The sequence below is a fragment of the Tenrec ecaudatus genome, chromosome 3 (assembly GCF_050624435.1).
Source record: "Tenrec ecaudatus isolate mTenEca1 chromosome 3, mTenEca1.hap1, whole genome shotgun sequence".
NCBI classification, from domain to species: domain Eukaryota; kingdom Metazoa; phylum Chordata; class Mammalia; order Afrosoricida; family Tenrecidae; genus Tenrec; species Tenrec ecaudatus.
The window spans coordinates 24,636,740-24,648,117 of record NC_134532.1 but is presented as its reverse complement, the minus strand read 5'-3'; the positions used below and the strand labels follow the sequence as shown (position 1 = coordinate 24,648,117).

The window sequence follows — 11,378 nt, the reverse complement described above, 5'->3', positions numbered from 1 at the left end:
TCCATCTGGAGGCAATTGGGCATCCACTTAAGGAAGGGTGGCGGTGAAGAGAGCCAGTCAGGGTGCAGTGTAGCAATGATGAAACATACAACATACCCCACTCCCCATCATGATCCAAATTTTACCTTACAAACCCAGCTAGACCAGAGGATGTCCAATGGTACAGATAGGAACTGGAAGCAGAGGGAATCCAGGTTGGATGATCATTTTAGGACCACAGTGAGTGTGGCAATACCAGGAAGCCAGAGGGAGGGTGGGGTAGAGAGGGGGAACCTATTACAAGGATTTACATATGGGGACGGACAACAGAAAAGTGGGTGAAGGGAGACGTCAGACAGTGTAAGATATGACAAAATAATAATTTATAAACTATCCAGTGTTCATGAGGGAGGGAGGAGCGGGGAGGGAGAGAAAAATGAGGAGCTGATGCCAAGGGCTTAAGTGGAGAGCAAATGTTTTGAGAATGATGAGGGCAACAAATGTACAAATGTGCTTTACACAATTGATGTGTGTATGGATTGTGATAAGAGTTGTACGAGCCCCCAGTAAAATGATTTTTTTTTAAATCTTACAAGTAGAAAAAAATTGAAGGTACAGTGCTAAAGAATATCCCAAGCGGATAATTTTCTTGCTGGGAAGATGATCTTAGATACCTGAAAATAACAGAAGTCACACACGTATTTCACCAAAAAGAATAAAATATGGAAAAATATGTCTGTTAAACAATTCCAACAGAGAAGGCAATTTGATCATCTCTATTAGAAAACAGAAAGAACTTATGTCACTAGAATGAAGAAAACTTTAGAGAGGAGAAAAAATGAGAAAATGGAAACCAATACCTTTAGAGTAGTGTTTCTCAACCTGTGGGTTATGACCCCTTTGGGGATCAAAGGACCCTTTCACAGGGGTCACCCAATTCATAACAGTAGCAAAATGAGTTGTGAAATAATAACAAAAATAGAGACACTCCAAGGGGGAAAGCTAAGGAAACACAATGGAGACCTATTTATGGCCGGAGCTTAAGATCCATGCTTGCACAATAGTAGAGGAATGTGTTGTATTCTGGGGACAATTATGTACTCCAAGTTCTCTGTTTGGAGAGAGGCTTGCAAGATGGACTTTCATAGTAAGGTACAAGCATATAAAGGGGAAAGTTTTGACAACCTTAAAGAAAATTATAGACACAGACATACAATAATGTAAATCAAATAAATGGACATCTAAAAATCTAATCTCAGAAGAGCTACAGGAGTACTTCTTGCAACTGGTAGGAAAAGTGAGGTCTCACATTCGAAGGAACACACACTTTTATGTATTACCCGACACCTATGATGGATGTGAGGCCTTCTAACAGTTGAATCAACCTCCCAGGCCAATTCCCCTTAAGCTATGTTGACCACACACCTGAAAAATTTCCATACAGCTTGTCTCTAAAAACAACCCCATTTCTCCTTGTTCCTATTGAGAGGAAGCATCTGAGGTGACAATTAGATTACCTGTTCATAAGAATTACATAATCTTAGACACCAAATTTAACCTAAGGTTTGTAAAGTGTGCAGATTGTTGTATTTCTAGGAAAATCATGTTCAAAGGAAAAAAAGTAAAAGGTGTTTTCTCAAGAGTAGATGACCTTACCCATTAACCTAGTACCAGAGAATGCAATGGGAATCTACCTCTTCGAGAACACCACAGAAACTGCAAAGATTTTAACACATAAGTTAGGAAAAGCCAGTGACAAGGTCAATGACTTGAGAATTCTCCTCACCAATGGAAACCAGGTTGTGATAGTTCTCCAACATCACATCCTGATATAGGGTCTTCTGAGCAGGGTTCAGGAGATGCCATTCCTCCCAGGTGAACTTTATACCCACATCATTGAATGTCAGTGATTCCTGTAGTAAGGGGAGTCTATTTAACGATGTATTATTCATTTGAAGATTTTTTTAAAATATCTTACAGTAAAGAAAGCAAAACAGTAATGAAAACTGTACATTCCATAATGTGTACTAAACTGAGAACTTGGTGGAAAGTATTTGACCTTATTTCTACATTGGCAACCATGGGGACGGAAAACTAGCTCTATTTTCAGAAAGATCTCCATTGTTCTGAGAAAGGAATGTTTTCAAATACATGTTCTCCAGGCCAAATAATGTACAACCGACAATAGCTCTCCATGAAGGAGCAGTCTTATAGGAGCTATCATACTGTGTTCCCCCGAAAATAAGACAGACCCATAAAATAAGCCATAGCAGGTTATCCAAGCAATTGTGCAAGATAAGTCATATTCTGAAAATAAGACATAGTGACAGGAATGGCTATGCAGCATACCGCCACAGAGAGGGAACAAAGATGGACAGCCTTTCTCACCTGCCCCATCGTGACAGCTGCTATCTCGGAGATGATGGGAGGGGTGTGGGCAGTCCCATCAACCTGATCACGCCCCACTGTCAGGTCCCGGTTGTTCTGTGCGTGCTGCAAGCTGAGGCAGAGAGGGAGACATAGACAGTGAATGTAAAAGTCTCCTTAGTGAAGTGAGGAGCAGGGCGCTCTGCTTTAGGTATGGTGTGTCTTCAGGGGGAAGAAGTAAAGCTGTGGCTGCCATTTTACTCAGCACTGAGGGTTGATGTTCCACAATAAGGTGACTTAACTATATTTGAATAAATGTAGATTGTTGTGCCATACTTAATAAAAATAAGACATCCCCTGGAAATCAGCCATAGTGTGTCTTCTTGAGGAAAAATAAATATAAAACAGTGTCTTATTTTTGGTTGAAACACAGTAGTAGAAGAATCATTTCTCTGCCTAGCTGCTTCACTGTGCTTGAAGGTTATCGGTAAATTAGAATAATCAGGTTCTGTAGCCAGTCCACTATAAAATGTAGCAAATGCCTGGGGAGGGCTCAGGGCAGGTTTGAAGTCAAGCAGCATTAGGTCAAGATAGTGACTCACCTCATTGCTTGTCGCGTTACTCACTTATATTACCCATTGACTATGTATATGCTAAGTGCATGAGGTGGGTGCCTTATGAATGATCTGTAAGCTCCATTATATATATGCCCACTGGAATATACATTCACTCTCTCAGTCCTGGCATGGGAAGGGAGCCCCTGTGTCCGGCTGTCTGCTCTCTGTCTTTTAATATTTGCCACAATTGCAATGTCACTCCTAAGGTTCGAGTGTTGGGGACCTCTGTACCACCAAAGTAATCCACCCACTCATAAAATTAGAATTTTGAGTACCAGTGAAATGAGCTGAATGAGCCAGAAGTAGCTGATTTATACTCACACAAAGTAGATAAACACCTGTTTATATTAACAAACTAGTTTACAGTACATTGTGAAATGGAATGTGGAGTCCTAGCAGCATCACCAGCGTACGAGGCTCGGTACCTTCAGTGGCACCCGCTATCAGGAACAGTGCAGATGGGGGAGGTCAAACAGAGCTCAGCTGTCCAACATTTTTGGTCAATTCTTACATAAGTCATTCCTCCCACACCACTCTTTGTCTCACTTGTGGGTTTGATAATCCATGGCTATGGCCACACAAAACTCATAGATCAAAGTGGCCTATTAATGAACAAAGTAAAACCTTGGATCAGGAATAAGAAGCTATAACTCAGATCCCTAAACAGAAAGTTCATAGGGTTTATCTCCCTTCCTGAGTGCGGGGAAACTCTTAGAAACCACCTTAGGATAAGCTCTTCTTGTCAATCTTAGGACAAATTCTTCTCAGCCACCTTCGAGCAGTATTGACTTAACTTTAAATAAAAGGTCCTCTTGCACCTGCCTTCTTTCATCACATGCTCTCTAAGGGGCTCCTCCTAATCTGGCCTAAGCAGTGAAGGTGCTAGGTTGAACCAAGAAGCCATCATATCAAGAGAGAGAACTGCCTGCAAGTATTGTTCAGAGGAGACAGTGGGACACTGGCCTGTTATCTGAACTGTTGATTAGGTTTTGTTAGCCCCTGCAGCCACATAGTTCAGAATGAACCCATAGATTAGGGATTTGCCAGCTTGCAGACATTCAGGAGCCATTTCCATGACATCCCTTCAACTGTGAGTTGCCTGTGTGACCTGATTTGAGAGCTTCCTCCACTCCATGAGCCAACAGTTTGCTGCCTGACATTTGAGATTCACCAGCTTCCACATCCTGAAGAGTTATTTACCTGATAGCTATTTAGTTTTGTGAGATACTGCAGAGCAAATCAAGGAACATCGTGAACCTCTACCTCCTAGGGACTGGTCTACTGCTGCTCCTGCACAATGCACTGTAATATTCATGAGTCAAGAGCTGTACCAATAGCAATAATGCCGAGGGAAGAAGGGACACAGTGACAGAGCCAATTGTGACAGATCCAGAAAGGGCTTTTCAGCCATGATATGGGTAGGGCAGGCAAGATCAAGAGGAGGATATACCTCAAGGAGTGGAGAGGAGCCTAGAGAGATGGAATTGTGAAATGAGTCTTCCTTGAGGGGGCTAAATGTCTGGAAGGGACAGAGAGAACAGGCCTGTCCTCAAGAAGAGAAAATTTGCCTACATGGTTCTTTAATATGAATGCCAACGCATAGCCTACAGATTCTGATACCAAATTACATTCTGTTACAGAATAAAATTTTTACCTGTGACTCTGGACTGTAATTTGTACATGGCCACTGCAAAAAATTAATGAGCTGAGTAGGACTGCTCTGTTCCCCTTGCTGCTCTGTTGCACACCCTTAGGACTGTTGGAAAGATACTAGTGTCAGAACTGGAAAACTATTGGAGGGCACAGGTATGTTTAAGCTCTGCCTCACATAAATCAGGACTGATGTTGATGGGTGATTGTCCCTCCTACTTCTATAGTTAGAGGAAGTGAGACGTCACCCATTTGTAAGCTTCTATGGCTACAAGGCCCATTTTAGATGCATTAATGAGAATGTGGCTGTTTGGGAGGATATGTAACATATCACTTTCAGAAAGAAGCATTAAAGATACTTAACCAAACAAAAATCCCACGGAAGATTAAACTGTCCTAAAAAGGTGATCTTATTTCTTAAAAACTAGGCAAAATCAAGGAGTTGGAAACAACTCAAATTTCCACCAACAGATGAATGGATTAAAAAACTGTGGTACATACATACAATGGAGTACTACGCATCCCCCAAAGCAGTGATGAACACATGAAGGACATTACCGAATGGGAAGAACAGGAGGAAATTTTGCTAAGTGAAGTAAACCAAGCACAAAAGGACAAGTAAAACATAAGTCTGTTGAGGTAAGCTTAAAAGTGCAAAAGAGTTATAGGGGGAAAAGCTACTATATACAAACATTCCTGGGGTGAAGTCCAGGTAGTATGGCAGGGGCCAGACCAAAATCATCCAGGGATACATATGGAAGGCAACTAAAGAGGAGGGGGGAGGGGGAGAAATAAAAAGACATGAGTAGCAGGGGAATAGGGCACTAACCCACCCAAGGGGAAGGTATTGTTTATATCTCCACAGAGAAAAAGGGACCAGACTTCAACCAAGATGTGAATGCAACATACCAGCATGAAGCAGGGAGCCAATAGGGAGGTCTGAGGGGCCAAACCAATCCCAACTATGGGGACTGTCCCTCCTCCCGCAAAAGAATTCACTTAAGAGGACAGCATTGAAGCTATACCTCAGGGCGAGGGTCATATCATTATCAGAGCACACAGGAGCAAATAAAGGGAGAGGAAGAGAGAGCGAAATACATTCTGGCCCACCAAGTCTTGAGGATGATATTCCCACACAGAGCAGTCAAAGCACAGAGAGAAACATAGGGTTGGCCACAGTAGGAGACACAAGGTCACTCACTGACCCATAGTGCTATGAGGAAAAACACTGGAGACAGTGCAGGAATTTCACCAAATCTGACCCCACCACACTGAGGTGAAACACTACGGGCATGAAACAGAACACCAAGGGGAACAGAGCAACAAAGTCCCCAGGGAATACCAAAAGTAGACTTTGGATCCAGGCCATGTAACCCCATCAGACTCAACTAGAAAGCACTACTAAAGGTCAACAAACAGACCTTGAACTATTTACAAGCTTTTCTTTTTGTTGTTATTGTTTTATTTTATTTTGTTGCTTTGTTTTGCTCTGTCTTTTTTTCTGTGTATATTATTATCTCTTCAGTTCTATATAGATAGGCAGGATAAACAATCTGGAGGAGAAAACAATGGGTCAACTGTTGGGGGGGGTGGCATGGGGTGGCAGGGGGAAAGGAAGAGGGTGTTAGCAAATCCAGGGACAAGGAAACACGTGATCCAAAGTTGATGTTGAGGAGGGCTAGTAGGGCTTGATCAAGGGCAATGTAACCGAGAGGAATTACTGAAACCCAAATGAAGGCTGAATGTGATAGTGGAACAAGAGGAAAGTAAAAGGAAATAAAGGAAGGAACTAGGAGGCAAAGGGCATTGATAGAGGTCTAAATATAGGCATGTACAAATAAATATATTTATATATGATGATGGGGAAATAGATCTATGTGCATTTATTTATATGTTCTCGTATTAAGGTTGCAGATGGACATTGAGCCTCCACACAAGTTCTCCCTCAATGCAAGAACACTTTTTTCTATTAACCTGGAATTCCATGATGCTCACCTTCCCAACAGGATCGCTGAAGGCAGAGCGGGTGCACAAGCAAATGTGGTGAATTAAGTTGATGGTGCCTGGCTATAAAAAGATATAATACCTGGGATGTTAAAGGCTTGAAGATAAACAAGCAGGCATGTAGCTGAGAAACAACAAAGCCCACAAGGAAGAAGCTCAGCCTCTGTGATCATGAGGTGTCAAAGGGATCAGGTATTAGGCATCAACGAACAAAAAATCCTATCATTGTGAATTTGGGGGAGTGCAGAGTGGAGACTGAAAGCCCATCTGTAGGCAACTGGACATCCCCTTACAGAAGGGTTATGGGAAGGAGAAGAGCCAGTCATGGTGCAATATAGCACCAATGAAACCTATAACTTCCTTCTATTTCTTTAATGCATCCTCCCCGCCACTATCATGATCCCAGTTCACCCTTACAAATCCAGATAGATCAGAAAATGTACACTGGGGTGGATAAGAGCTGGAAACACAGGGAATCCAGGATAGATAAACTCCTCAGGACCAATAATGAGAGTAGAGATACCAAGAGGGGAAGGGAAAAGTAGGGGAACCTATCACAATGATCTACATAAAAGCACCTCCCTGAGGGACGGACAACAGCAAAATGGGTGAAGGGAGACATCTGACAGTGTAAGACATGAAAAAATAATAATTTATATATTATCAAGGGTTAGTGAGGGAGGGTGAAGGAGGGAGGAAAATAATGAGGAACTAATATCAAGGGCTCAAGTGGAAAGAAAATGTTTTGAGAATGATGATGGCAACAAATATATAAAGGTGCTTGACACAATAGATGTATGTATGGATTGTGATGAGTTGCACGATCCCCCAATAAAATTACTTAAAAAAACTAGGCAGAGTATATCATTTGAATGATTCTCATGGGTTGGCCATAGAATAAGTTGAAAGATAATGTCATCCAAAGTACCCTCGATGATGTATTATGTTCAATGTCAATAGTTTAGTTCAATGTCAATACATAGGCAATATGTATATGATCAATATACATATTCCTAATCTTCTCCTACCCAATGTTGAAGTCAGAATCTGAGTTTAGCTATAGCTTCTACAATTCCAAATTCCCACTTTTCCAATGAACTGAATCAGTGTTATACAGGCTTCTACAAGTCAAGTAGGAAATATAGAAAATATACATCAAAATCACCTGAGCTTTGGTCATTTACTTTAGTCCTTAGACACTGCCGGCAACTGGGATGCTCTATGTTTGTCTTAACTGTATCAGTTCCAATGATGCTCACAAATTTCAACCTCTCATGGGGACATCCTTGAAATAATAATACCCAAACCAGGCACTTCTTCCTCTTTCTTCTGTGCTGCTATTGATGCACAAGTTGCAGGCTGATGAGAGAATACAATGAGAGTATCACAGAACCTGTAGGTCCAGATACTGTTACTGTTCTGTCCCCCTTCTTACACAAAGTCCCCAATACTGTTAACGTTGCCATTATTGAATGATAGAAAACATGCTTATACCATGACCAATAAATCTAAAACTCTTAATTTTTAAACATGTGAGTAAAAGATGACTTTATAATACAGATTGGACAATCAAATATACATGCCAAGAGGAAGAAACAAAAAAGCTGGATCCCTACCTCACAGCATACAGAACTATCAATTCCTTACTGTGTGACTCTCAAGGAGAATGACAAATCAATGAACTTTGAAAATGATGATTAATTAAACCATCTGGAAACATTTTAAATGGGCTATATAAAAAACTATTATGAACTTCTAAAGGAACTAGAAATTGTACAATCACTTCAGTTTAGAAACACTTTAAAACGCACCATCATGTAAAGTTAGACATATAAACACCCAATAGGACACAATAAAACTGCTGCACAGTTTCCAAGACTCTGAAGCCATGACAGGCAGCTAATGGGTTTGTACCACTGACCATGAGGTTAGCAGTCCAATTCTTAATAAATGCGAAAACCAGGACTCCAAAATAAACACTTATGTAGCATCTATTAGATTGAAATTTATATATATATGAAATGAAAAAGTATACATCCCCCATAGTGAGTGCACTTTTGACTCTCAAGATAAACAATGTTATTAATTTAGCATTATTTGTCGCACCTAATACAGTTTGTTAGTTGGCCTATACAAATATACAGTCTTAATTCCTTCCAAATATTTATGTGGGTTTGTCGCCCGCCAATGTGAACAAGGCAAAGGAGCCCTGGTGGCATAGTGATTACTGTTGGGCTGCTAATCGCTAGGTCAGCAGTTGGAAATGACATATTTCTCCTTGAGAGAAAGATGGCACTTCTCCCAAGAGTGACAGGGCTCTCTACTCTGTTAATGAGATAGTCTTTGAAACTCACAGGGGCAGTTCGACCCTGTCATATAAGCTCTCGATGAGTCCGTGTTAACTTGATAGCATTGAGTTTGGCTTATTTGGTTTAAGAGGATTGGGCAGCTTGCCCAACAATAGATTGGTACCCTTGTGGCTACGCCATTTAGATGTCTGAAAATCTAATGCAGAACTAATTACAAAGATCTACATATTACCTTCTCCCTGAGGGATAGACAGCAGAAAAGGGGGTGAACAGAGATATCAGACAGGGCAAGATATGACAAAATAATAATTTATAAATTAGCAAGGGTTCAAGAAGAAGGGGAGAGCAGGTAGGGAGGGGAAAATGAGGAGTTGATGCCAGGGTATTAGGTGGAGAACAAATGTTTTGAGAATGAGGAGGGCAATGAATGTACAAATGTTCTTTACACAATTGATGTATGTATGGATTGCGGTAAGATTTGTATGAATCCCTAATAAAACGATTTTTTTAAAAAAAAGAAAGCCTAACGTGGGAATTAGTCACATTGGACATCTAGTTAGGTTTAATTGAGCCATTTCAGAAACAGAACTTGGGATTTCACTACCATCAAAAAAGAAGAGCCTGGATCCTAGATTCTTTTTTTTTTTTTTTTTTTTGCTTTTGGGGAAAATAGTTTTAATTGTTGTTCAGAAATATCCCCCAAGGTCTTCCAGGCATGATCTTGCACACATCGGGAGCGTCGGGCAAGGGTGCAGGCCCACCAGCCAGCTAACCTGAGGATTGCCTGGCAAGCACACTCCAGTCCTGGCTCATCTCCAGCGAGTCTGTCAGGTCCATCAGAGTACTCCCCAGGGTATTACACTTGTCCTTAAAGTTCTTCAATTCGAGGAAGGGCTTGCCATGTTTACTCTTCTGACTGGAGGGGAGGTATGTCACCTGGAAGGTCGTTGGGAGACTTCAGGAGATTGGGTAAGGTCTTTGGCTGCTGACTGGTGGTGTCGCTGAGAGCTCCCACTTTGTGTTTTGACCGCAGTGGCCAGTCCAGTCAGGGCCTCCTGAGAGCGTAGGTATACTCACTCTGGCCAAAGACATCTAGCCCATAGCAGGCTGCCTCATAGCCATGCAGCAGGGGATCAATGAGGGCCTTGCACACACCCTTGAAAGGAGTAGTAGCATTCCGAAGATGGAGCAGGTAGGAATGGAAATTTCTGCCTATTAGGGGATGACGATGCCAGCCTTCAGTGTGAAATGGGATCCAGGAGACATGAATGGTGTCCAGAGCTTTCATCTTGTACAGACAATTGTAGCAGTTTTGATTTCCCTGGGTTTCCAGCTGTGGCAGTCTGGCATCATCATCTGCAAGGAGCTGGGATTCCTACTTGTGATCCTGAACTCTGGATAGTTGAATATCAATCTCTTCTTTCAGATCGTTGGGGGGCATGAGGGTTCCCCACAGGGACATGAGGGCTCCTCCGAGATCTCATTGCAAAGAACATGATTTGCCTCTTCACAAAAATAAATAGTAGTACAAATACCAGGCTCCCGTAGGCCATCACCAGCATTACATTCACCCCAACAGCCAGTCACTAGTGGACACCATGGCCTTCCCACCCTACGCAGAGCTGCTCTGGTTTACCCCGTTGCCTTGACTCATCAGCCCGGTTCATTTGCGTTTCCTGGAGCTCCCCAGCCATTTCCTTATGGGGGAAGACTAAGCGAGACACGGCCTGAAAACATGGCAGCTTGCGGGGGGGGGGGGGGGAGGGCATATCCTAGATTCTTGCATTGAAACTCTTCAATCCAGAAGACAGAGAGCTGTGACACAAGAGAGAAAATTATGGGGAGAAGCAGCAACAGAGACACGGTGGCAGCAGAACCAAGAGACTGAGACAGAACAGTTGGATTCCCAGACCACCGAACAAGAGAGCTGAGTGCATTTGGGCAGGAAGTTAGTAGGTGAAGTGGTGTACATCTGGGTATTTATTGGGGGAACTAGATTTGCCAACCTACACAGAGCTGAGTGTGTTTGGTCTGAGGCTAAGGGGCAGAGTGAGCATCTATCCGCAGAGCTAAAAGACCTTTGTAACTTTTCCCCATTCAGGACAGAAGCCAAAAAGCTGCAGGACCTGCCCTTACGTGCAGAGATGTCTGCCAAGATGCTGTCCGAAAGGAGAACTGTACCTTGAGTTATTTGTGATCCTAAATTGTGTGTTAGAGTAGAAAAGTGAACCATATGTCAAATATAATTTAAGGAGAACATTTATTAAACTTAAGATATAATAAAAGATGTGTGTGCACACGCACCCACACACACCATTAGCACGAAGTCAAAATAACAACTGAGGATTCAGTGAGGACCCTGAATAAACAGGGCATAGAACATAAGGCATGCCACAGATCACAATTGGTGCCAGATTAATACATCACAGGTACGGATGGGACTGCAGCAGCA

At 42.2% G+C, this 11,378-nt stretch overlaps 1 pseudogene; it reads right to left on the bottom strand.

Moving 5' to 3' along the window:
* Positions 1–599: 599 nt before the first annotated feature.
* Positions 600–10,526, bottom strand: LOC142443185 (protein C1orf43-like; annotated as a pseudogene).
* Positions 10,527–11,378: the final 852 nt, after the last annotated feature.